Source organism: Castor canadensis, chromosome 18 (assembly GCF_047511655.1).
Source record: "Castor canadensis chromosome 18, mCasCan1.hap1v2, whole genome shotgun sequence".
Taxonomy (NCBI): domain Eukaryota; kingdom Metazoa; phylum Chordata; class Mammalia; order Rodentia; family Castoridae; genus Castor; species Castor canadensis.
In genome coordinates this window covers 33127198-33154407 of record NC_133403.1, presented here as the reverse complement: position 1 = coordinate 33154407, position 27210 = coordinate 33127198, and the positions used below count along the sequence as shown (strand labels likewise).

Genomic DNA, 27210 nt, shown 5'->3' with positions numbered 1-27210 from the left:
GGAGGGAGGGAGGGAGGGAGGGAGGAAAGAAAGGAAGGGAGGGAGGGAGGAAGGAAGGAAAAAAGGAAGAAAGAAAGGAAAGAAGGAAGGGAGGGAGGGAGGAAGAGAGGGAGGGAGGAAGGAAGGAAGGAAAGAAAGAGAGGAAGGGAGGACAGAAGGAAGGGTGAGTGTGAGTCTCCCTGGCAAATCAGAACTAAGGTACCATCTCAAACTCCTTTAAGTCCTGGGACTTCCCAGCCAAAGGCACAAGACAGCATCAAATCAGGTAACATGACCCCTGCCTAGATCTCACCAAACAAATGACCGATTGATAATGTTCCCCTGCCCTCACCCTAGTGACATGGGGACGTGGGATGTCTGGGCCCCACTTTCCTCGCCTTTGTTGACCCAGCACCCGGACAGTTTAATCCATAGCACACCTCCACCACCTCCCAGCTGCCTTCCCACCACAGCTGCCAACGGTGATGTATGAAGATGCCTTGATTTGACCTTGAAGGGAGGAAACAAATTAATGTATCTGGAAATAAATTCCAGGAATCAGTGGCTGGCTTCTCCTCCACCCCTCCCTTTGGTTCCTCACGAGCCCTGCATCATAATGCAGAAATCAATACTGTCTCTTCAATGAGCCAGCACCTGGAGCTGGCAGGGTGTGGGCTGCCCGGAGGTCCCTCCCACCCAGTGTCCTGGGCCCAGCAGGTGTGGGACAGAAAGTGAGGGAGGCTCAAAGTGCCTTCTGGCTGCTCAGGACTGGCCGAGTCCCCTGCCTACACTGAGGTCACCCTGTCAGCCTCCAGTTCCAAAACCTCCCGGGGTGCATGCAGACGTGGGTTTCCTGGTGGATCCAGAGGGCAGGGGGAAGGGCAGCCATGTAAAGGCACTGCCATCTCCAAAAGTGACTTAAGTATGGGGGAGGAGACTCCAAGTCCAGCCCACTGTCCACTAATTCACTGTATACTTACTGAGCGTTTGTGCTCAGCACTGAATTCAACCGGGTACAAAGATGCCAGGCCTCCAAACAGTTCAGCACTTGGTATGTCAATACTTCAGTATCACTGGGTAACTTTCACTGTCTGCACCTCTAAGGTCCCCAAATGTCCTTGCTTTTTTTTGATACTTTGTCCATTCAGAGCCTGGCTGGCTCTGATGATAGCTCAAGACCAGGCCCAGTCAATTCTTATAGAGAGCAAAGGACTCATTGTGAGTGTGGCTTTCATATGCAAACCTAATAACCTGGAACCCAGAAACTCTCCTCCCCACCCCCACACACCCGCACTATTGTACTCTTGTACTCTAAGGCTGCTGTTCACCTGTCCAATTCATCTCAGAGCAGGTACCAGACAACCAGCCTCCCAGACTGCTGGAATTATCCCACCAGTCAATCCCATGACTGCTCACCCCGCCTCACCTGTTCCTTCTTGTGGAAACCACAATAAAAGTGTCCCCTTGCTCCCCGTGCCGTCTGACCCACCCTACGTCTTCCCTGTGGCCCTCTGTAACACAATGTACCCCTATCTTCTTGGGGTGTGAGTAGAAATAATAAATCTACCTTTTCAAACAGCTGCCTCCCAGGTTCCTATAAGAACTAGGCAGGAAACCTTTGGACCAGTGGTCATTCTGAATGGTCAATGTCCAGGTCCTACCCATTGTAAGAGATTTTAGGCAAAAGTGGTAGCTCAGGCATGTAATTCCAGCTATGCAAACAGCAAAGATCGGGAGGATCATGGTTCAAGGACAGCCTGGGCAAAAAGTTAGCAAGACCCCATCTCAACAGCTGCCTGTCATCGCAGCTATTCAAGAGGCATAGGTGGGAGGATGGCAGACTGAGGCGCCTCCAGGCAAGAACAAATGTGAGGTCCAGCAAAAAGGGCTGGGGGCATGGCTCAAGTGGTAGAGTACCTGGCTAGTAAGTGTGAGGCCTGGAGTTCAAACCCCAGTACTGCAAAAAAGAAAATAAAAAGATTTTAAATATCACAAACACATATACACACGTCTGCTATATATCAAGTACAGCCCTGGGCCCTGGGAAAGTCAGACCTGGTGGTTTCTGCTTTCTTGAATATAAGGGGAGTCCCAGGCAATAAGTAGACAGGAAAATAGTGGGGTTTGGGGCAGCAATATGTGAAATTCTTAAATCCAGGAGGCAGCGAGACTGCCGGGAACCTGAGTTCTGACTCCAGTTCTCTTGCTTGCTGCTAGGTGTGACCTTGTCACTTGACCTCTATGATCCTTCATTTCCTCATCCATGTGAGTGTGCAATCACATGCAGGTGGGTGTGAGGACGGTGGAGTGTGCAAAGCACTCAGGCCACAGCCAAGGCAGGAGTGGAAGGCAGAAGCAACTCTCTACCTCAGGCAGAGTCTGCTGGAGCCAGCCTGCTCATCTCCTGCCAGAAAGGCTGAGTCCACAGTCTTTCAGGATCCATGATGGCTACCGAGCCAGTGTCCTGGAGTCTGTACCTGGAAGTGATGCTCCTCAGCACCTGCCTCAACTTACCTCTGTTTGGGAGAAGCTTCGGCAATTAGACATCGTTGGCAGAGACTCAGTGTTAACCTGGACATAGTCAACATTAATATCTCCACAGTCTTAGTTGCGATCCCAACCCAAGACCAGGAATGGACTTGTGATGACTAATTAGCAGAAACCCACAACTTCTACCGTGAGATCTCAATGATGTATGTTTCAGGAAAGAGAAGATCACTCCGGAGCATCGCAAGTACTGTAACTGATCCTCACCGCTGCTATTGCTGGTTCACCTACAAAATAAGAATGAGGCCCATCCATGCAGGGACTATAACAATACCACAGACGGGGTCTTGGACACAACAGATTTATTTCTCACGGTTCTGGAGGCTGTGAAGTCGAAAATCAAGGTGGTGGCAGATTTGGTATCTGGTGAGGGCTGCTTCCTGGTTCATAGGTTTCACCTTCTCACTGTGTCCTCTTTTGGTTGAAGGAGCAGAGGAGCTCTCTAGGGCCCCCCTATGAGGGCTCCATCCCCATGACCTAATCACCTCCCACAGCCCCACCTCCTAACACCACCACCTTGGAAGTTAAATATCAACAGAAGAATTGGGAGAAGGGGACAAGTTCAGACTATAGAAAGGGTTCATTTTTAAAAAGATTGCAGTGGGCTGGGTGCCAGTGGCTCATAGCTGTAATTAGAGATGCTTGGGAAGCTGAGGCCGGGAGGATCATAGTTCAAGGCCAGTCCCGGCAAATGTTTCATGAGACCTCCATCTCCAAAATAACCAGAGGTGCAGATGGGAGGTGTTGCTCAAGCAGTAAAGCACCTGCTTTGCAAGTGTGAAGCCCTGAGTTCAAACCCTAGTCTCACTGAGAGAGAGAGAGAGAGAGAGAGAGAGAGAGAGAGAGACAGAGACAGAGAGATCACAGTGGAAGGACAGAGCCAGAGAGCAGGCTGGTGTCGAAATACAGTGGCTGCCTCTGTGGAAATTGCAGAAGAGTTAGCCATGTTGCTTGGCTACACTCTTGCCCTCACCACTGGGCAGTGGCCAGTGGTGAATGTGGATGCCCAGGTGCTGTCCCACAATGCAGTCCAGGCCTCAGCTCCAGCACCCCCCACTGGCCCCAGGAGTGCAGAAGGGGGTGGGGGACAGATTTTATCTGAAAAAGTCAGATAAAATCTGTGCCTTCGAGAGGCTCACGGTCTAAAAATAATTCCAGAGATATATTTGGGCTGTAGAGAGGCTTGGGCATGGCCGTTTCTTAAAGTTACAGTCAAGATGAAAAGAATCACCAGGAAATTGGGGGGTGGGGGTGTGGGCTGCATAAGAACAGTTACTGGAGGATTCTATGTTGTCAAGTTGAAACCTGATGGATGAGTGTTAATAAAACCATTAAATGTTTTTTAGCCTCAAGGCATTATCTACACTCCTCACACTCATTTTTTTTAATGGGTAGCCAATCCCGCAAAGTGTCACCATGATGCAAAAATGTGCCCACGTCCTATAGCCTGAAGTGGCAAAAATAGCTGAGCAAGTTTCAAACTCAGGCAGCCTCGGATTGAGAGTTTCTGACAGAAGAAATAATATATGAATTTAGTAAGTGTATGTTAAATTTTGAAAAAGAAAGCCTTAATCCTCACTCAGAACCTGAATGCCTTTATCTATAAAATGGGAACAAGGAATAACCACCCTGAATATCCCCCCGCAAAGAATTGCTGGGAAGATCAGTGGAAAAGTTTGTAAACTAAACAGGACTGTTGCTTTGTTTGCATCACCCACCCACTAGCTCAGGGTAGCAGGGAAAGCAGAGGAATAGCAGAGACCAGCTGTCTCTTGGGAACGTCGCCTAGTGACCTAATACCATGGGACCATTCCATTTTTCCTGAGTCTGCTTATAGTCTGTCAGAACTGTGTGACAACCTGGCTTGTTCTGGATCTCACAGTGACAGCTTACAAAATCCCCAGCAGACGTGATGACAGGGCTTGCTGTCAACAGGCACGTGTGTATGCACACACGTACCCGTGTTCATCTCAGACTTAAGCCAGAGCAGACACAGTTGTTAGAGGGCAAATAAGTCTCTGTAAAAGGGATAGAAATTGACACTTTTAAGGGTATGTCTAAGATTTCATGCTCGATCAGCAGTTCCTAGAGTGGGTTCCATGGAGAGAGAGAGAGAAAAGGATAAGAAGTTTGGAAAATGCAGACTTAAGCAACGAATGTCCAAGAGGAAGACATAGCTGATAGCTGTTTGCTGTGTAGTGTGTTACCCCAAAACTTGAAGGTTTAAAGTAACTCCTAATTATGATTGCAATTTTTGAGAGTTAAGAATTCAGTCAAGACTCTGCTGGCCACTAGGGTTCTGGGTCTCACTGGAAGGTGCAGTCAGTCTGTCAGCCCAGTCTGTGGTCACCTGGAAACTGGATTGGGGCTGAAAGGACAGGGGCTAGGCCCACTCGTGCAGCAGTCGGCAGGAGGCCCCAGCTTTCTCACCACGTGGGCCTCTCCATGGGGCTGCTGGAGTTTCCTCATGGCATAGCAGCTGGCTTCCCCCAGAGTGAATGATCCAAGAGAGAGCGTGAGACAGGAGACCAGCGTCTTTGGTGAGTTACCCCTGAAAGTGGACCGTAGTGATGGAAATGAGCCTTGAGGGGACCTGGATTTGTCCCCACCTGAGATGGGGAGCTTGGCTTTAATACTTCTCATTCAATACCCACTGGCTTACGCCTGCCCTGGGGTGGAAGTGGGGCCATGTCAACTCACCCAAGAGAACATTACCATCAAGCTCTTAGACAGACCCTGTGCCTAAGATGCCTCTGCTCACCCCAGGGTGCTTCAGTGCACAGTCAGAGTGGCAACCATTGGAAATAAATGCACCCAGAAGCCAGGGGAGGAGGATGCGGAAAAAGCAAAGAGGACCTGAGGGGATCTAGGCAAACCACCAGCATCACCTGCATTTATACCCACAAATGAAATGGTTCACCCAGTAGAGAATCAGTTGGAAGAATAACTGAAACAGTTTGTGGCCATTTGTTAGCATGTCTCTGAAGGTGATTTATTGCACAGGTATTGTACCTGGGAAAAGCCGACTTCAAATAATCAGTACATAAGATAACCTGTTTTAAAACAAATAAAAAATTATTTTATTTTATTTTATTTCTTTATTTTTGAGGTACTGGGGTTTGAACTCAGGGCCTACACCTTGAGCCACTCCATCAGCCCTTTTGTGTTGGGTATTTTCGAGACAGGGTCTTGTGAACTATTTGGCTTTGAACTGAGATGCTCCAGAGTAGCTATGATTACAAGTGGGAGCCACTGGCATCTGGCTTTATTTCTTTTAAAATGCCACTTTTTTCTGGAGAACATCATCTTAAGCAAAGTTAGCCAGGCTCAGAAGGCCAAAAATTGCATGTTCTCCCTCATATGTAGATTCTAGACCTAAAACAAATGCAGTGATATTATTGGACATGGGTCACACACTAAGGGGAGAATGTGCACAGGAGGAATAGGGAAAGGGAAGGAAACTCAAAACTTGAATGTGGTTGATGTGCTCACTGTAGAGGAGTGAATATAGTCATCTTAAACTGGCAGAGGCCACTCTGGGAAGGGGACTAGGATTTAGTGAAGAGGTCTGGCAGAGATGAGCCAATTTGGGTTGTAATACACACGTGCATAGAAGCAATGCTAGTAGTCTCTCTGCATAGCTATCTTTATCCCAAGCTAGCAAAAATGCCATGCTTTTCTTTTTATCTTACGTGTTTTTTTCTTCAACGAAATCAGAGAACAAGAGGGCAGAACAGATTCTGTCTGGAGGTGGGGGGCGGGGAGGGGGCCCAAACAATGTATACACATGTGAGTAAATGTAAAAACGATTTTAAAAAATTAAAAATAAATAAAATAAAATACCACTTTTTGAAAAAGAAGGTAGATGTTCAAGGGTTTTGGTTTTTTCCCTTGTTATTGTTGGAATATTTGTGTCTCCCCAAAATTAATATATTGAAATGCCCAAGGTGATGGTATGGCTTTGGGAGACGATTAAGTTGTAGAAATGAGGTCCTAGTGTATGGGATTAGTGCCGTAACGTCAGAGAGCTCTCTCACCCTTTTTCTACCATGAGAGTGCCCTCATCAGAGCCTGACCACCCTGTCACCCTGAACTTGGGTTTCCAGCTTCCAGAACTGTGAAGCATGTATTTCTGCTGTGTATAAGTTTTCCAGTCCAAGGTACTGTATTGTTATAAAGCCCTTGGCCATGATTGCTCTTCAAATATTCTTCCTAGAGAACGATTACACTTAAAACAGGAAGGGTAAACCTGTTAAGTCTAAGATATTCTCACAGTAATAGTGTATCAGATGTAAACTTCCTTTCCCCTTTGTGGGCTTACTGCATTCACCTAGGGTGACACCAGCACACGACAGAGCAGGGCTCCCCTAGTTTGAATTCTGCTCTCTCATTTATTAGCAGGGTGACACTGAGCAAATTTCTTAACTGCTCTGTGCCTCTGGCTTCCCCTGCCAGTAACACAGGGGCGATGATGGAGTGCTTGGTAGAACCGCGGTGAGGAATAAATGAGGGACGGTCTGTAAAAAGCTTAGGGCAATTCCTGGTAAACAGAAAAGCACTTGGATAGCATAGCTGCTTCTCCCACCCTGCCCTCCTCTCTAACTAGGCTGAATGGCTAACGATTTTTTTTTTTAATTTCTTCTGTCTCTCATTAAAGTTACACTGTGCCACCTTCAGTTGTCTTCCTTGGGGAGTCTGCCAGGTACAAGTGGGCAGTGACGAAGTCGTCAGGCTGGCCAGTGTATCAGGGAATTCCCCGTAGCCTGGTTTCTGAAGCTCTCAGAGAGTCCTGTGAGGACCTGGCGGGGTGGACACCTGTACCCGCTGCTTGGTGGCATGTGTCCTTTCCTCTGGACACTGCCCATCAAAATCTCTTTGAAGCATCCTTCTTGCCATTTTGTGCATCGTAAGTCTTCCGTCTTCCTCCACCAGGGTGTTACAAACAGCTGGCTGGGGTCCTGCTCTACCCAGATAGAAATCCTGGATAGGACAGATGTTCTTCCAAATTATTCTGGGCCCTTGGCAGGCATTTGCAAGTGGTAGAGTGAGTGCCAGCAGACAGCAGCAGTTGGCCCTGGGCAGCTAGAGTGGTGGCTGCACCTTGGGATTAGGCCTGAGGCCCCTGAAAGCCATAGTGTCTTGGCACAGGGTTTGGGCCTCAGGGTTTGGGCAAAGGCCCTGAGGGTGACAGCTCTTTTGTGCCCCAGGCAGGGGCCTGTGGAGGAGGGGCCCCTCTGCTGGCTGATCCCAACCAGCAGCTGTCAGTCACTGTTACCTGCAAATGCTCTCCAAGGACCCCGAATAACTAGAGGAGCTAACTACCTAACTATCCTCAATTTCTACATGGATAAAGAGGTACCCCAGCCAGCTGGGGTGGACAGGGGGTTGGCACACTGTTCAAGCTAGAACTGTGTGCAGAGAGACCTGAGGACAGAAAAAAAACATGTGAAGTGGATTCATCCCGGAGACAGTGCCAGAATGGTCCCCATCTTGTCCTTCCTGAGAAAACGTGATCAGGGCTCAGGTCCTCTTTCAACTTGGCAAGTACCCCACATCCCTTTCCTGTCAACTTAGGTAGAATCCAGTTTCTTTCACTTGAAAACAAAGAACTTCAGAGATAGAAAGTAGACAAAGTGTGCATTAGCTTCTAGAAAGGGACAGAGCAGGAGAGAGAGAAAGAGGGAGAGACAGAGAAAGAGAGACACACAGATGCAGAGACAGAAACACAGAGACACAGAGAGAGACATATACACAAAGAGAGAGACAGAATCAGAGAAAGACACAGAGAGAGAGAGAGAGAGAGAGAGAGAGAGAGAGAGAGACTGGGAGCAAGTCCCAGGGTGCCGGTAACCCCTGAGTTTAACTCCAGCTCAACCACTGACTTCTCTGACTCTGGTCATGTCCTCCCACTTCTCTGTCTGCAGGGCCCTCTTTCTGGAGCCATCCCATACCTGTGGTGAGTGCAGCTCGGAGTCTCCATCAATTTGTATTCTGTAAACATCTATTCATCCTTCCATCATTTAATGGTTTTAACTGGTCCCAGAGTGGTATTATCTCAAGTGGAAGGAATAGGGGGACCAGACAAGGGCAGCCATCTACCCAAGGTCACACAGGAAGTAGGAAACAGATTTAGGGTTTGAACCAGGCCGAAGACCATGCTGTGCCCTCTGCACTCCCCTCTGTCCATGGTGGCTGAATGCAGGAGAAATGTGAGCTCCTCTCTGTCAGGCTGGTTTCTAAGGCCACAGTGGAAACAACAATTGTGTTGTTCAGGACCTCATCCCTTCCACCCTGTTCCTCAGAACTCGTCTCCCAGGCAACCAGAGTGATGCAACAAACAGAGGCGGGGCTGCCAAGAGCTCAGCTGCCCGGGCAGGATTGGCAGTGGGAGCACAGGACAGGCTTGAAGTCCTCAAGGGCTCCAGTCCAGAACGTCCCCTCCATGGAGTCAGGGCTCCATGTGGCTTTAGTGAGCCCCAGACATCCAACACCCTGACCTGGCAGGGCCACCAGGAGCTGGAAGGCTTGGGCAGTGTGGTGGGTGACTCATCTGATCACAGGACACTCGCTGAGTGGTCCTGGGGGCCAGGAGAATTCAGGACACGCAGATTCCACTCCTGGCTGGGAGAATTATTAACCCGACCTACAATTCGCCAGGCGATCCTCACTTCTCAGGTGTGCCCAGTCTCTGACTACCTCTGCCTCTACCTCGGCCCCTCGACCCATGTCTGTCACAGCAGAGGCTGCTGCCACCCATGTGGTCACAGCCAAGTTTTAATATTTTTTATTATGGTAAAAGGCATAAAATTTGCTCTTTTAACATTTTTACAAGTAGACACTCTGACATTAATTACATGCACTATGTTGGGCCATCACTATTATTTCCAAAATGTTTCATTGTGACAAACAAAAGCTCTGCGAGTATACATAGATCTTTCCTTCCTCCCCACAACCCCCAGTCTCTGGGGCCTCTATGTTCTGCCCTGGAATTGGCTGGAATTTCTTTCGTGACTGGCTTCTTTCACTTAGCATAATGTTTTTAATGTTCGGAACATGGTCAGTACTTCATTCCTTTTCATGGCTATATAGTATTCCACTTTGCATGCATACACCCCATTTTGTTTACATGTTCTTGTGCTGATAGACACCCACAGTCAATTTGCAATAGCCACAGTGATCCTGGGAAAACATTACCCAGCTCATGACTTTGCTCGGACCTTCCTGTGGTTCCTCACAAAGGCTGTAATCCTTATTATGACTACAAAATTCCCTTCCTGTCTCCCACACACAATCCATTATCTCTGTGAGCCTCCAACCTCAATCCCATCACTCCCTGTTCCCCCAACTGCACTCCTTGCTGTTCTGTGAACACCCCAGGCACACGGTCACCCCAGGACCCTCGCACAGCTGCACCTCTCACCTCAACTGTTTGCTCAAACATCATTTTCTCACCACATTAAAACCTGCAGCTGGTCCCCCCTCTATCCGCCCTTGTCAGGCAGTGGTGTGTTTTCTAACACATCATGTAATCATCCATTTATTATTTTCATTTAGAATCTGCTTCTACCATTAGAGTATAAGTTCTGTGGGGTGAGGATGGTTTTTTTTCCCAGTTGTTTAGATCATCCATGTATGTGAAGCTCAAAACTGTCACAGTCGTCACAGGCTGTCAGTGGATATTTGCTGAATGACTGAGCAATCACTGAATGCTCCACCCCTCTGGGCCTCTGTTTCCCTATCTGCAGGTTAGGAATTAGACTCTGTCCCCAGGGTGGAACATCATGATGGGGACCATGTCACAGAATGCCTGTCACCTGTCTTTCTAGATCATGAAAGAAAACAGCCAAGAGGAAGCAGTGTTGACAGTCAAAAGTCAGGCAGTTCCCAGGGTGACCCTCATTCCACTTTCCCTGAGAGAAACTGAGGATGAGAAACTGAGGCTTGGAACGATGAAATAACTCGAGTCCCCACACCACACAGAGGATAAGTGTCGGGGAGTCAGAGCCACAAAAAAACCTTTTTCTACAAGTTCTTCCAGCTGTGATATTTCATGAGCCTGAAAGAAAACTACTCCAGTGACCAGCTCTGAGCTCCGGGGAGCCATAACAAGGGAGGTAACAGCTGCCTTTTATCAAGAGCTTCCTCCGTCCACATGCTGGGCACCCCTTACCCAATGCCAGGGGCACTTATGCTTCCTGACCAGGAAGCAGAAATAAGATTACTCCCCAACCAAGGCCACACAACCCGTAAACAGAAGAAACAACATTTGAGTCCAAAGCAATCTGACTCCCATGTAAGGATCCGGGATTCTGAACATGTGGCTGCTTTAATGCCACATCTGTCCTCCCCGCTCCATGGTCCCAGGGACCACCCCCCCACCCAAAGCAGACCCAAGAGGATGCTCATGGAGGTGGGAAGGCAAGCATTGCACCAGCCCTCACACCCACCCTTTCGGAGTGAGCAGCAGGATACAGAGGAACAAGGCATTGTGGGAGTTGGGCTGGGGATCCCACGGGTGGCAATGCCAACAAAGATAAATGAGTGAGGCGCTCAGCAAACCAGGGCACTTCTACCCCAGAGCAGAACTGTCATGGTAAATAAATGATCGGAGTTCCACACCAGACATGCCAATTTCAGTGAGAAGGTGAGGGCATTTATTTGCCTGGTGACACGCTGGATTCTTCAGGCTGGGAGAGGGTAGGAAAATACTCCCAGCATGCACTTTGCTAGGGGCTGGTTCCAGGGCAGAGGTGGTGGGAGTGGGGATGGGGTCTCATTCCAGGAACTGTATTTGTTTTAGACTTCCAACAACTGCTCTCATACAGGGTTCTGGGGTTTGAACTTGGGGCCTTGCACTTGCTAGGCAGGTGCTCTACCACTCGAGTCACGCCCCCAGCCCTGTCTTGCTTTAGTTAGGTCTTAGATAGGGTCTCGTGCTTTTTGCCCAGGGTCAACCTCAGACCACAATCCTCCTACCTATGCATGGATTACAGGCGTGTACTGCCATGCCTTGCTCATTTGTTGAGGTAACTTTTTGCTTGGACTAGCCTTGAACTGCGGTCCACCTGATCTCTGCCTCCAGAGTAGCTAGGATTACAGGTGTGAGCCACCACGCCTGGGCTCTCTATGACTTTTAAAACAATTACAGTCATAATAACAGATAACATGTATTGAGTGCTTACTGTGTACAAGGCAGGCATTGTAGTAGTTCTCACTCTCTGGCTAAACATCAATTATGCTGAAAAGTCTCCATTCCCAAGGAAAATGACTCCTTTGAGGTTTGCAAATATTACATGATAAGCATTAAAAGGGGTGATGAAGCCCCAGGTCAGAAGTCATCTCCCAAGGATGTCCCCAACTTCTCACAATCTTGCTAACGGCAATAACCACTATCTTGCCACACCTCCCAAAAAAGAGACAATTTGGGGTTCATGAAAGAGGACCAAATAGGAGTCCAAAGAGAAGGACCCGGAACATCCCAGCCCTGGGGAGGTAAAGAATGCTGAAGTCTGGAGCACTGATGTCAGGAACCAAGCTCTTGCTCTTCAGATGAGCTGGGTCACACTGTCCTGCTGATCTGCCAAACACTGACCGTCCTGCTGGAATAAAGCTACAAATATGGGGTCTTGGGCGGAGTTTGCAGCCCTGTCCTGGTGACTGTGGAGGTGTCTGCCTTAGCTGAATGCAGTGGAGAGAGGGAAGCTAGGTGAGAACCTCAAACAACCCCTTTAACAGACCCTATGGCCACAGCCTCATGCTACTCGCAAACCAATATTGTAAGACCCCCCCCACCCCCAGTAGTTCTTCTCAGAAGTTTCTAAGTTATTCTAAGTTATACGTACAGCCAGTCTCCCAGTTAACTACAAAGCACTTCTATCTCTCACCTCTTTGGGGACAGGAAATAACTGACAATCAGATTTCTGCAGTTATAAAAATCATATTGTGAAGTTTTCTTTGCTAATATGGTCACATTAGTTTAAAAGAACTGGATTATAAAATTGTATGTACGTGGTCAGGCATGGTGGTATACACCTGTAATACCATCTACTAAGAAGGCAGAGTCAGGAGGACTGAGAGATCGAAGCCAGCTAGGCAAAAGGAAGGGAGGCTTTAATCTCAAAAACAAAATTTAAAAAAGAGGGCTGGGAGTATGGTTCAAATGGTAGAGGCTTTACTAGTACACACAGTCCCTGGGTTCAAACCCCAGTACTACAAAAATACAAATTGTGTGTGTGTGTGTGTGTGTGTGTGTGTGTGTGTACAATATGGTCTCATTTAAAAATGGCATAAAAAATGAAAACCCTAGAAAGAAAGGCACCCAATATTAACAGTAACATTTCAGAAGAAAGGAGGACAGATTTATTGGTGCTTTTTATGTATTATTCTTGCTTATATGTATTTTCTAACTTACTGGCAACAGGTATCTGATAGGCATCAAGGGAATATTTCAGAACAAAATGAAAGGTCAAGTCCTCAAAAGAAGGAATAAGGAGAATACTCGGGAATTCAGGAAATCATTATGGAGCCAGAAACAGCATACCATCTACCGTGGTGGTCAGAGTCGTCCTTTCCTGGCTTTCGTCCTTACTTGGCTGTTTTTGCAGTGGTTTTATGGTTTCATGGAACATCATATAGCTAGATCTGACCTCCGAGCAATACGGTAACATGGAACAAATAGATAGGCAGTAAGATCTGTAACTTTCTGTTGTGTTTTGTTTCCACCTGGCACAGAGGAAGGAAGACGGGACTGTCATTTTGCTCACAACTGCCTTCCCTCGCTTTGCCTTTTCTCTAATATCAGTCCCCTTCGGGCTGCTCAAATTCCTTCACCCCAAGTCCCCATCCACTCAGTCCCCACTAGCAGGGCCCCAATTCGTCTTTTTTTTTTTTTTTTTTGTCATTGGTTCAGTGAAGCTCAAAGAAGGCCATCTTTGTGGGAAGAAGTACAGTCAACAGCAAAGACCATAAGCTCTGCCTTCCTGAGTTCAAATCCCCACTCTGCCTTAGGATGAATCTCACTCTGCCCTTGATGGTGAGATGACCTCGGCTAAGTCCCTTCAGCAGCATCATCAGAAAAGGGACAATTTTCATAGCCAACTCCCAGGGTCACTTATGGAAAAACTGCTCAGTGTCCTTGGCATTGTGTTGGAACTCGCAAGAGCCATGCCCCTCCCCTTTTCTCCTCTGCCCTTTTCTTCTCATGAAGGTGACCAAAGGGTAAAAGAGGCACCCAGGGACACCATGCCGTTTGTCTCAGAGCTTCCTAATGTAACTCATAACCTTGTAGAAAGGTTTGTCAATCCCACGAACTCCATAGTAACTGTAAAATGCCTGGTCCTAGTCCCATATCTGACCAAAAGCCAAACCACCAATACGCTGGTTGCTGAATTTGCCAGAAGTGTTCAGAAGACTAGCTTTCTTAATTATCTTCAATGAAAAGAGTATGATTTCCTTAATAAATTAGTCTTGAATTTATTCTGTGAACATGTTCTTCTGAGTGGTCTTAAGCCCACTTTGTCTGAAGCTAAGTTTCCTGGGGCTATCTAGCCTTCTTATGACTACTTTCTAGTGAAGAATGTATTCTTGAACATCTTAAACAGAATCTGAAATATAATTAAAATATCTTGCATAAATTTTTGGATAAGAATATTCAAGAAGTATAAATTAATCGAATATTATCATTGAACATACTAAAACAGAATTTTTTTTTTCATTTCACTTATTCATCTTTATTTTTTTTCCTTTTTCTTTTATTATTCATATGTGCATACAAGGCTTGGTTCATTTCTCCCCCATGCTCCCACCCCCTCCCTTACCACCCACTCCGCCCCCTCCCTCTGCCCCCAACCCCCTCAATACCCAGCAGAAACTATTTTGCCCTTATTTCTAATTTTGTTGTAGAGAGAGTATAAGCAATAACAGGAAGGGACAAGGGTTTTTGCTGGTTGAGATAAGGATAGCTATACAGGGCATTGACTCACATTGATTTCCTGTGCGTGGCTGTTACCTTCTAGGTTAATTCTTTTTGATCTAACCTTTTCTCTAGTACCTGTTCCCCTTTTCCTATTGGCCTCAGTTGCTTTAAGGTATCTGCTTTAGTTTCTCTGCGTTAAGGGCAACAAATGCTAGCTAATTTTTTAGGTGTCTTACCTATCCTCACCCCTCCCTTGTGTGCTCTCGCTTTTATCATGTGCTCAAAGTCCAATCCCCTTGTTGTGTTTGCCCTTGATCTAATGTCCACATATGAGGGAGAACATGCAATTTTTGGTCTTTTGGGCCAGGCTAATCTCACTCAGAATGATGTTCTCCAATTCCATCCATTTACCAGCGAATGATAACATTTCGTTCTTCTTCATGGCTGCATAAAATTCCACTGTGTATAGATACCACATTTTCTTAATCCATTCGTCGGTGGTGGGGCATCTTGGCTTAAAACAGAATTTTTTAAGGCTGTAGTCATTGGTTACATTCAAAGGGAGTATTTCACATGCATTAGAATGAGAATCTTAAAATCAGGTTTGGGAAAACTGGCAAATGTAACCAGTTCGATCAATTGATCAGCAGCGTCTTGAAGTTTTAGGGAAGTCTTTCTCATAGAAATGATTTGGGGTGCCCCTCTGAGGTCCAACAAATTTCACCCTCTAAAACTTTGATTCCTCAGCTCTACCCTCAGTCCCTTGGAGCCCCCTCCTCCTCTTTGGGCCCTAAGGGTACCCCACACTTCAAGAGTAGAACTACTATGCACTCATGCATGAAAATGGAAGAATGAGACCTGTTGAAACTATTCCAGGAGTTGGGGGGGGGATAAAGGAGAATGATGGAGGGGTGAATTCAACTATGAGATATTGTAAGCACTTTGGTAAATGTCACAATGTATCCCCAGTACAACAAAAGAGAGGAGTCCATCTTTCCATTCTTTCCAACACTCAGCTTTTATTTTATGCACCAGGAATATGGATAATGGACTAAGAATACAAACTCAGACACAGAACTCTGGGTTTGAATCCCAGTCCTGCCACTGACCAACTGTGTGATGGTGGATAAATGGTATAACCTCTCTGAGATTTAGTTTTTTCTTTCTGGGGACAAGGTCAAGGGAGTTGGGACTCCAAGAGCTGTGCCAAAGTTCCATGACACGACAACGTGAAATGAAGAGCTCCCTGCTTGGTACCTACTGAGAGCCCAATGCATGACAGCCTTTCTTATCACGTTGTTGTTATCCCAGAATTTCTCTCCTACCTTTGGACAAGTCCCTTTGTGTCTATGGCCCTTACTTTTCCCATCTGTAAAATATAGCCATTGGCTACACCCATGGTTCTCAAAGAGAGGCTCAGGACCTCTGGTACACTTTCAAGAAGTCCCAAGGTCAAAACTGTCTTTCATTGGTACACTACTAAGGTGGTGTTTGGCCTTTTCACTCTGCCATTCTCATGAGTGTACAGAGGACTTTTCCAGAGTCTGCATGACCTGTGACATACATCACAACAGGAGGGCAGAGTCAACCATGAGAATCCAGACATTTTCTACTGTTGGATACCCAAGAGATTTGCAAAAATAACCAGGTATGGTGGTGCATACCTGTAATCCCAGTGACTCAGGAGGCAGAGGTAGGAAGATTACAGTTTGAGACAAGCTCCTATCTAAAAAATAACTAAAAGAATAAAGAACTGGGAGCATGTCTCAAGTGGTAGAACACTTGCCTAGCAAAAGTGAGGCCCTGAGTTCAACCCCAGTACTGAGAGAAAGAAAGAGAGAGAGAGAGAGAGAAATTTGTAAAATTATAAAGAAATGCCCACCTTACACTATTTATGATTTTAGAAAATTTTTCAGAGAAATAACTTTTTACTTTTGTTATTTTTATTTTATATTTGTTATTTTATTTTATTAGTTATTTTGTTAACATTTCATGGGTCTCCAGTTTTAAAATGAATTTATATAAATATTTTGCAATTTTTCAATTTTAACTTCTCACGTAGTAAATAGCAATAACTATAGCCATCCCAACACAGTCTTTGAGGTCCTGGGGAAAGAATAAGAGTGAAAAGCATCCAAGATCAATAAGTTTGAAAAGAGCTGGATTAGATTCGTGTTTTCTAATAGACCCAAGAGTCTGGGGATTTAGGTACCAGGCGCTCGATAAGCTCATTCATTCTCCCACAGACATTTAAAGAGTACTTCCTGCGTGCCAGGCATTTTGCATGGTGCTGGGGATACATGGAAGAACATGACGTGGTCCCTAGTACATGTGTTCACTGGGGATAGAAACACACAGACCTTATGGTCCAGCAGGGGAGATTTGTGGGGCTGGAGGCAGGAAAGTGTTCGACCCCAGACAAGGAGTGCTAGCAAGGTGAGGATGCTCAATCTGGTTTGCCAGAGCACCCCTGGCACTAAAGGGTGAAGAATTGAGGTGGGGGTGTGTGCCAGGCACATGGGGTAAGGACTCAAATATCTCAAGCATGGATTCAGGAGTGATGACCCCTACTGCCTTTGGGACAGGTGAGGTCAGAGCTCAGATAGAGGCCACCAGGATGGGCACAGGGGTAGAAGGCTCACAGTGGTGTCTCTTTCTTCCAGCTTTTTTTTTTTCTTTTTTGTCTTTCTTTTTCTCATATTGTTATTTTTTTATTAGGATATATTCGTTATGGGAAGGATTCATTGTGACAATTCTAATTAGGCTTATATTGTTCATTGGTTAGATCACCCCCATCGTCTCTCCCCCTCAACCCTCTCTCTGCCCCACTTAAAGTAATTGCAAAAGGTTTTTTGTTCTATTTCATATAAATATATGAAGTCCATCAACCATACTCCCTCACCCTAATCTTTTTTTCCTTTATTGCTCTGATGGGTGGAGGTACATTGTGGCATTTACACAGGTTCTTACAATGTATCAAATATATCACACGTGAATCCACCCCCTCTACTGTTCTCCTTTATCCCGCCCCCTTCCCCTGATTCCTGGAATACTTTCAACAGGTGTTATTTTTGCATTTACATACCTACGTACACATTTTTTTTGCACCGTATTCACTTTCCTACTCCCTTTCCCAACCCCTTCCCTCTTCCATGGGTATTAGCCTTCCCTACTGGGCAGGATTTGTTTGCCCTCCTGTTCTTCAATTTTGTAGGAGAAAAAAAAGAAAAAGACAAAATGAAAAACATGACATTTTAGCTTATTTAAGATAAAGATTATTATCACCCCAGTTGGTTTATCTCTTCTAATTTTCTTCATTCTACCTTAGTCCCTTTCTTATGGTAGTTTCAGTCAGTTTCAGATTTCTATATTCATTCTTGAATAGTGAGTATATCAACCATACTCAAGTTCTTAGTTTCCCTCCCCACTCATGTGTGACACTCCCCTCCCAACAGTGTGACCAGTGTTTCATCATATTGCTGCATTTGTATTAGGTCTATAGTCCACATTTGAGAGACAGCATGTGGCTTTTGGCCTCCTGAACCTGGCTAACTTCACGTAAGACGATGTTCTCCACTTCCATCCATTTACCTGCGAATGACAAAATTTTATTCTTTGTGGCTGAGTAAAATTCCATTGTGTATAAATACCACATTTTCTTAATCCATTCATCAGTGGTGGGGCATCTTGGCTGTTTCCATAACTTGGCTATTGTGACTAGCACTGTAATAATCATGGGTGTGCAGGTGCCTTTGTTGTAGGCTGACTCACAATCAATCCTTCGTTATATCCCTAGGAGTAGGATTGCTGGATCATATGGCAGGTCTATGTTTAGTCTTTTAAGAAGCCTCCATGCTGATTTCCAGAGGGGTTGCACTAGCTTACATTCCCACCAGCAGTGTATGAGGGTTCCTTTTTCCCCACGTCCTCGCCAGCATTTGTTGTTGGTGGTGTTCTAGATGGTAGCAATTCCAACAGATGTGAGGTGGAATTTTAGTGTGGTTTTGATTTGCATTTCCTAATGGCTAGAGATGGTGAGAATTTCTTCATGTGTTTTTTTAGCCCTTTGAACTTCTTCCTTTGAGAAGACTCTGTTCAGTTAATTTGCCCATTTCTTAATTGGATCATTGATTTTGGGGGGAGTTTAGTTTTTTTGAGCTCTCTGTGTATTCTGGTTATCAATCCCTTGTCAGATGCATAGCTGGCAAAGATTTTTCTCCCATTCTGTGGATGGTCTCTTCAATTTAAAGACCATTTCTTTTGTTGTGCAGAGATTTTTTAATTTCACATAGTCCCGTTTGTCCATCCTTTCTCTTAGTTGCTGAGCCACTTGAGTTCTATTGAGGAAGTCCTTGCTTATGCCTGTTGCCTCCAGTGTATCCCCTGCTCTTTCGTGTCCTAGCTTCAAGATTTCAGGTCTTTATTAAGGTCCTAAATCCACTTTGAGTTGATACTGGTACAGGGTGATAAACATGGATCTAATTCCCATTTTCTGCAAGCAGATACCCAATTTTCCCAGCAACATTTGTATATCTGTTTTTGTGCCAATACCATGCTGTTTTTATTGCTATTGCTTTGTAATACAGTTTGAAGTCGGGTATTGTGATACCTCCAGCATTGCTCTTTTTGGTGAGTATTGCCTCAGCTATTTGTAGTCTCTTGTGTTTCAAAATGAACTTTAGGGTAGATTTTTCAATCTTTGTGATGAAAGTCATTGGGATTTTGATGGGAATTGCATTAAACATGTAGATTACTTTTGGTAATATAGCCATTTTTACTATGTTGATTCTTCCAATCCATGAGCCTGGGAGATCTCTCCACCTTCTGTAGTCTTCCTTGATCTCTTTCTTCATGGGTTTTAGTTCTCCTTGTAGAGGTCATTCACATCCTTGGCTAGGTTTACTCCTAGGTATTTGATTTTTTTTTTTTTTTGAGGCTATTGTAAATGGAATTGTTTTCCTATATTCTTTCTCAACCTGTTCATTTTTGGTATATAGAAAGGCTATTGATTTTTGTAAGTTGACTTTGTATCCTGCTACTTTGCTGAAGCTATTTATGGTGTCTAGAAGCTTTTTGGTGCAGTTTTTTGGGTCTTTTAGGTATAAGATCATGTCATCTGCTAATAAGGATAGTTTGACTTCTTCCTTACCTATTTTTATTCCTTTTATTACTTCTTCTTGCCTTATTGCTCTGGCTAGGAATCCCAGGACTATGCTAATAGGAGTGGGGAGAGTGAGCACCCTTCTCTCATTCCTGACTTTAGGGGAAATGGTTTCAGTCTTTCCCCATTAAGTATGATGCTAGCTATAGGTCTGTCATATGTAGTCTTTATGATGTTGAGGTACATTCCTTCTACTCCTAGTTTCATCAGAGCTTCTATCATGAAATGGTGCTGAATTTTATCGGAGGCTTTCTCTGCATCTATTGAGATGATCAAGTGGCTTTGTCTTTGCTTCTGTTACTGTGCTGTATTGCATTTATAGATTTGTGTATGTGAACCTCCCAGCAGCCCTGGGGTGAAGCCGACTTGGTCTGTTTTTACAGGAGCTCTGCGAGCAGCACCCTGACAGACTGACTCACCATCAGAGCACCTGTGCCCGGGCACCCACACCTACTTCCTGCCCTTACAAGACGAAATGGAGTATTTGTCTCTGCCTGACTCCCAGGTGTGGCTCAGGGCCTTCTACCCACAGCACATCATCGTTGGTGTCCTACATGACACTGAGCTGTAGAGCTTTTCTCTCTGTCATCACACACAGCACATTTTATAAATCTTAACAGTCGTCATCCTTGCTACAGTTCCAGGTTTTAGGTTGCTCTATCTGAAATTGCCATTTTGTTGGTACTTCAAAATAGTAAAACATTTGAAATTGCACCATTCAACTGAGCACCTACTTTCAGTACTCCCCTTTGATGTGAGAAAAGCGAGACACCAAAAGACAATTATATGGTGAGGAATGAATGAATGAACGAAGAACCTTTCAGAATGATCCATGTTGAATCCTTACTGTGTGTTGGTCACTTTGCAAGCATTATTTCTGTGTAACATGGCTTTACTCAAAGAGATTTTAAAACAGCAAAATTATATGGTCCAGTTGGGGGTAGACACGTGACCTCATTTAATTTACAGCACATCTCAGGGAGGGAAGCAGGCAGCTGTTACTACTGTTGGACAGATGAGAAAATTGACGATCAGAGATGTAAAGGAACTGGTCCAAGTTCACACTGCCAAGCGGTGGCAGGAAAAGGCTTTGAACGCAGGTCTACCTGAAGCCCTTTCCTATATCAGACAATGCATAGAAAGCCTTTTCCTGGTCTGTGCAGCTCTTCATCACAGTGGGAGCTTAAATTAGTCAGCTCAAGCTGCCCACAAACCACCACGAACACAGGGCTTAAACACAGAAATGTATTTTCTTATAGTTCTGGAGTCAGAAGTCCAAGATCAAGGTGCTGGCTGTTCGGTGTTTGGAAAGGTCTCTTTTCATCTTGTACTTGGCCATCTTCTTACTATGTCCTGAGGGGGAGGGAAACTGTCTGGTGCCTCTTCTTGTGAGGTCACTTATCCTGGAATCAGAGCCTTGCCATTGTGACCTCACATAACTTTTTTGTTGTTGTTGTTGGTTCTAGGGTTTTGAACTCAGGGCCTCAAGCTTGCTAGGCAGACACTGTACCATGTGGGCCACTCTACCAGCTCTTTTTGCTCTAGTTATTTTTGGAATAGGATCTCATGTTTATGCCCAGACATGCCATATTGTGAATTTTACCTCTTGCATAGTTGTGATCACAGGCACTACCATCACACCCAACTGTTTATTGATTGAGATGGGGTCTCACTAGATCTGTGATCCTCCCAATCTCTGTCTCTCCAAGAAGCTAGGATTACAGGTGCAAGCCACTGCACCCCACCCAACTTTAATGAGTTTTCCAAATACAACCACAGTGGGGGTCGGACTTCAACACCTGAATTTGGTGGTGGAGGGCGTACAAACCTTACTTAAGTCCTTAGCAAGGCCTTTCCTGTGGCTCCTACCTCGCTGCTCTGAATTCTACTTATCCACACCCCACTGAGAAAGAAGTTGCTCCTGCTGAAAGCAAACAAATGCTTCCTCCTTCTCAGAGGGGAGAGAGAGAAAAAGACAAAAGAAAAAAAATTCACCCAAGAAGCAAATATTTACAAACTTGGCCAAGCCCTCCCTGTTCCCACACAAATGCAAACAGACACCTGAAGCTTCCATTGCTGTCTTCTTAGATTATTGAACTGAAAATATTTGCCACTGGAATGCTTTTATTAGTAGTATGATTAGATATTTTTCTTTCAGCAAAATCATTATTGGAGGAAGAGCCTGTGGACATCTTAAGAAATACCTATGCCAGCAGCTTTCCCTCATTTCTCTGGGACAATATTAATTCCTTTTTCCCTTAATCTTATTATTTTTTAACTACATAAGAGATTTTATTGCAGGAAAATCAGAAGGAAAAAAAATCACCCATATTCCCCCCATTCCGAGATTACTACTATATTTCTGTTTGTTTTGCAAAAACATCAGACTTGACTATTGTTGCTATTATTTTTTTTCAAAAATGATACCAAGCCTGGATTGTAGCCTTCTTTTTATTATTATATATCATAAGTACCTTTCCATGCTCATAAGTTTAGATTGATCTCATTTTTAATGTCTGCTTACTATTCTATTCTGTTATGAGGATACTTTATCATTTATTTAGGCACAGTTACATTGATGTACATTTAGATTGCTTCAAATTTTTTATTCTCATAAGCAAAGCTGAGATAAGCTTGCTGGCAGCTAAATATTTACATTCATTCATGCTTTCTTTCCTGGAAGAATCATTTCTGAATTAATGGATATACATAGTTTTGTTTGTATTATTGCCTGTCCATAAAATCTGTACATATCCATTTCACTCTCAAAAGGGAGGATTTTTTTCCTCTCTCATTCCTTTTCCCTTATTGGAAGACATCTTTCAGAAGACAGATGCTAAATACAGAAGTTTTAAAAAATAATAACACATCAACATTATACTGTGAGAGATAATTGGTCATTAAATTGGAATTGTTCCACATATATTTAGCTAACTTGAGTTTAGTGGTCTTTCATAGAGTATAAAACATCAACTTTAAGATATGCCATTATTTTACGTAAAATTAAGAAAGGAAAAAAATAAAAGCTTCTCCAATTAAGAGACAACTCAGTGCCTTAGTAGTCCTATGTAACACTTTGGTTGTTTACACTGTCCCTCATTTGAAGTTCCTTTCATCTGTTCCAAAGGATTTGGAATCTCTTTTGCCTCTTGTTGCCTGGATTGATGTATTGTAAGAAATCTTTTTGCTCATATCTCAGTGACAAAATATAGCACAGATTCATCTCCTTGTGGTTTCTCTCTTTTTAGTTCAGCAAAGATTTGGTTGTTGCTTTGCAGGAAATTAAGAAACTGAAGTCATTCCCCCAAAGACAAGAGTTTGCTTTACACTGGCATCAGATTCCCATACTTGCTCTGGTAGGGAGCTTTTCTGTACACACAGACACTTTCTGTTTCAACCCCAAGTCACATCGTAGCATCATCTTTGTGAAGACAATGTAAGTAGCAATTAAAATGAACATGTGAAGTACCAGCCATGTGTGTAACTCAGCTAAAGGGCTGACAATATGAGCTGTCATGACCAAGTTAGCTTGGTCACAGGAAATGAGACTCCATCTCCACCGTGCCTGCTGGCTGGCTGATGGGGAACTATAACACTCAATTCCAGAGCAGTTAAACTTCTCAAAAAAAACCATGCAGTTTAATGAAATATGATTATCAGGAGCTTCAAAAAATAAAATAAAAAGGAGGACCATCAATACAAGTATCAGTGCAAGTATGAGCCCTTATTTCAGTCGGTAAGGATGTACCCCAGAGTGGGCATGAGGCAGGACACCCAGGTTTGCTGACCCTCAATTGGTGCCATTTTTTCCATCTGCTTCTCAGCCATGAAAAGAGTGGTTCTAGAGTAAGACAGACAGGGATGCATATAATATACCAAGAAAGAAAAACAGGAAAGAAAGAGAGAGAGGAAGAGAGAAAGGGGAAGGAAGAAAGAAAGAAAAGATATAGAATAGATAGGCAGATAGATGATGATAGAATGAAAGATAGTTGGATGGATGAATAGGTAGGTAGGTAGGTAGATAGAAAGATAGATGATAGATAGATAGATAAATGATAGAAAGAATGAAAAATACTTGGGTGGATGGATAGATAGATTAGATAGATAGATAGATAGATAGATAGATAGATAGATAGATCAGCTCAACATGCTCCCCAAGCACAAACTCAAGGAAATATCCATTCCAATTTTAGAGGAAGACTTAGAGATAGACAATATGTAGTTGTTCAACATGGAACGGTTTTGAATTTTGAGTTGTCATCTTATATACTGATTCAGGATGGAGCTGAGACATGGAGAAAGAAAGTAGAAAAGTATCAAAAGAATATGAGCAAGGAAAGAAAAGATGGTAAAAAACTAAGGAAAGAAAGCCACACCCTCACTGGGGTTCATCTGAATAGGATTCTGGAAGAACTGAAAGAGCCAAATGGGAAAAGTCACATTTTCCTTTCATCTCTGATGGCACTGCTGGTTTTAGACTAACCATGTGCATAATTGCTTTATTTTCACACCTGTGCATCCTTGCCCATGCAGTGAGGTTCTACAAGACAATGACTTTTGTGGCATGGTCACTGCTATAGTTTGAATACAGTTTGTGCCCTCAAAACTCATGTTGAAATTTGACTGCCATTGTGGCAGAGATGAGAGGTGGGCCTTTAGGAGGTGATTAGGTCATTATGAGGGATGAATGCCTGCTATGATTTGAATATGGTTGGTCCCCCAAAACTCATGTAGAGGCCTAGTTGCTCAGAGTGTTAGTGTTGGTAAGTGAGGGCTCATGGAAGGTGTTTGGGTCATGGGGTTGGAGCTTATGGACTAGATCAATGTCATCTCTCAGGAGTGAGTGAGTTCTCACTCTGGCAGAACCAGATTAGTTACACTGAGAGTGGATTGTTTGTTATAAAGCAAAGTTACCCCTGTGTTCTTTCTCTTCCACACACATTTCATGGCCTTGAAGCTCTCCGCCATGAGTTGATGCAGCAAAGCCACCATACATGACCACCCTTTCTTCAGCTTCCCAGACTTCAGACTCATGAGCCAAAACTAAACTTCTTTCTTTTAAATATCTCAGTCCTGGGTATTTTGTTATAGCAATAGACAATGTCTTTCTCACAGGACTGGATTTGTTACTGTTGGGTCTGGAGACCCAAGGCAGATGAGTGAGTATCCCACCCCCCATGGAGGGCTATATCATTCCTGCATCCTGAGGAGATGGAGGCCTGCATTCCTGCATCCTAAGGGAGAGATACAGATCTGCCACAGGGCTGATGAGCAAAATGCTCTCAAGATTGTTCCCTTCCCCCAATAAAGGTGCTAACCAAACCAGTTCACTTGAGAAAACTCACGAGTCCATGGCCAATGAGAAAAACCCACTTAACCCAGAGTTAAAATATCCATAAAACCCCCAGCCTTCGCCTGTGCAGCGAGCCACCGGCTTCCGGGCTCCTCTGCAGTTCCCTAGCTGTAGCCTTTCCTTTCTCTCTAATAAATCCCACTTTATACACCAGCTTTGGCTCATCACTCATTTCCTCATGAGCCAGTTCTCTGGCCTGTGACGGCCAGGACTCTCGACACCGGCACGTAACATTACCACAAGAACAGGTTATTACAAGTGAGGCTCTCCCTCCTGTTTGGTCTCTTAGACACACATCACTTACCCTGGCACTTATTCACCATGTGATGACCCAACATGAAGCCCTGGCTATATGTGGCCACTTGATCTTAGATTCCCTGCCTCCACCCCTGTGAGCTGCCTAGACATCTCTCCTTCATAAATTGCTCAGTCTCAGGTAGTCTGTTATAGCAATAGAAAACAGACTAAGATATCCATGACACTTTCCTCAGACCCAGGTGCCATGCTACGAGCTTCCTCTGAATGTCTCCTCCATTCTCCTTCACAACCTTTTGAATTAGGAATCAATATGATTTGCATTTTATACATGAAGACACTAAGACTTTGGGAGATGAAGTGACCTGCCCAAGGCCACACAGTTGAGAGTGGAGCAAAGTGAGGAGGTGAGGTGAATGGGGTCTAGCCAGCATGGCTGCCTTAGATCCTGGCTGATTTACCTATTGCTATACAACAGATCACCATAAACTTAGAGGCTCAAAAAAACACCCATTGTGACATTACAGTGGCCAGAGGTCTGGCCACGGCTAAACAAGGACTGTGATTCACAATCTCTCACAATCTTGTAAAGAAGATGCCAGCCAGGTCTCTGGTGTCTTCTGAAAGCTTGACTAGTGAAGGACCTGATCCTCAGCCCATGTGATTATTGGCAAAATTCAGTTCCCCAAGGGTGTTTGGACTGATGGCTTTGGTTCTTTCTTGAGTGTTGTCCAGTCCTCAGTGCAGGGCCTCATCTGAATCTCATGTGGATCTCACCAACATGGGGACTTGCTTTCTCAAAGCCCACAATAGAGACAGCGTGCTAGCAAGATGGAGTTGCAATCTCAAGTAACTCCTGTGTTCTGTTGGTTAGAAGTAAGGCACAGGTCCTGCCAATAGAAAGGAGGGGACCACACAAGGGTGTAAATACCAGGAGGAGGTTTCCATTGACCATAGGAGGCCATCTTAAGTATGCCACTTTTCCAGATTCCAACACTCCCTGCTAACTCAACTCCTCTCCACCTCAGTCTCCTTATTTGTAAAACAGAGACCCCCTACTCTCATAAACCAACCTCATAGAGTTGTTATGACATTGAAATGCTAATGCTAATGTTTGCAAAGGGCCTATTTTTACAATGCCTAGCACACAGGGAACAAGGCAAAAATGACTAGAATTCAAACCCAGATCTGTCTGGTTCTAAAGGCCATGGGTTGGATCATCATACTTTTGAAGAAATATAGAAATACATAGAAAATATATATATATAAGCAAAAATATATAGAAAACATATAAGCAAAAGAAAACCAGAATTATCCCAATTAGAATCCCAGCCTTTCAACCAAAATCCTAGCAAGTTATTATGCGGATATGAAGAAACTGATGATCAAATTTATATGGACAGTCAGACAATTCAGACTAGCCAATAGCAACATTGAAGAACAAAGAGAATTCATATGGCTCAACTTCAATACTAATCTTTAAAATTGTAGTAGTCACAAGGGGATTGGACTTTGAGCACATGATAAAAGCGAGAGCACACAAGGGAGGGGTGAGGATAGGTAAGACACCTAAAAAATTAGCTAGCATTTGTTGCCCTTAACGCAGAGAAACTAAAGCAGATACCTTAAAAGCAACTGAGGCCAATAGGAAAAGGGGACCAGGAACTAGAGAAAAGGTTAGATCAAGAAGAATTAACCTAGAAGGTAACATACACGCACAGGAAATCAATGTGAGTCAATGCCCTGTATAGCTATCCTTATCTCAACCAGCAAAAACCCTTGTTCCTTCCTATTATTGCTTAAACTCTCTCTACAACAAAATTAGAAATAAGGGCAAAATAGTTTCTGCTGGGTATTGAGGGGCGGGGAGAGGGAGGGGGCGGAGTGGGTGGTAAGGGAGGGGGTGGGGGCAGGGGGGAGAAATGACCCAAGCCTTGTATGCACATATGAATAATAAAGTAATTTAAAAAAATAAAAATAAAAATAAATAAATAAATAAAA

The 27210-nt window shown here is 44.3% G+C and overlaps 1 long non-coding RNA gene across 1 annotated transcript in view; it reads left to right on the top strand.

Annotated features, from left to right (window-relative positions):
- Positions 1-4149: 4149 nt before the first annotated feature.
- The window catches only part of LOC141418824 (uncharacterized), a 45583-nt gene continuing 22522 nt past the window's right edge, over positions 4150-27210 (top strand). Inside the window, exon 1 of the long non-coding RNA XR_012443460.1 lies at positions 4150-5066. This is a non-coding gene — a long non-coding RNA (uncharacterized lncRNA). The remainder of the gene's footprint in view (positions 5067-27210) is intronic.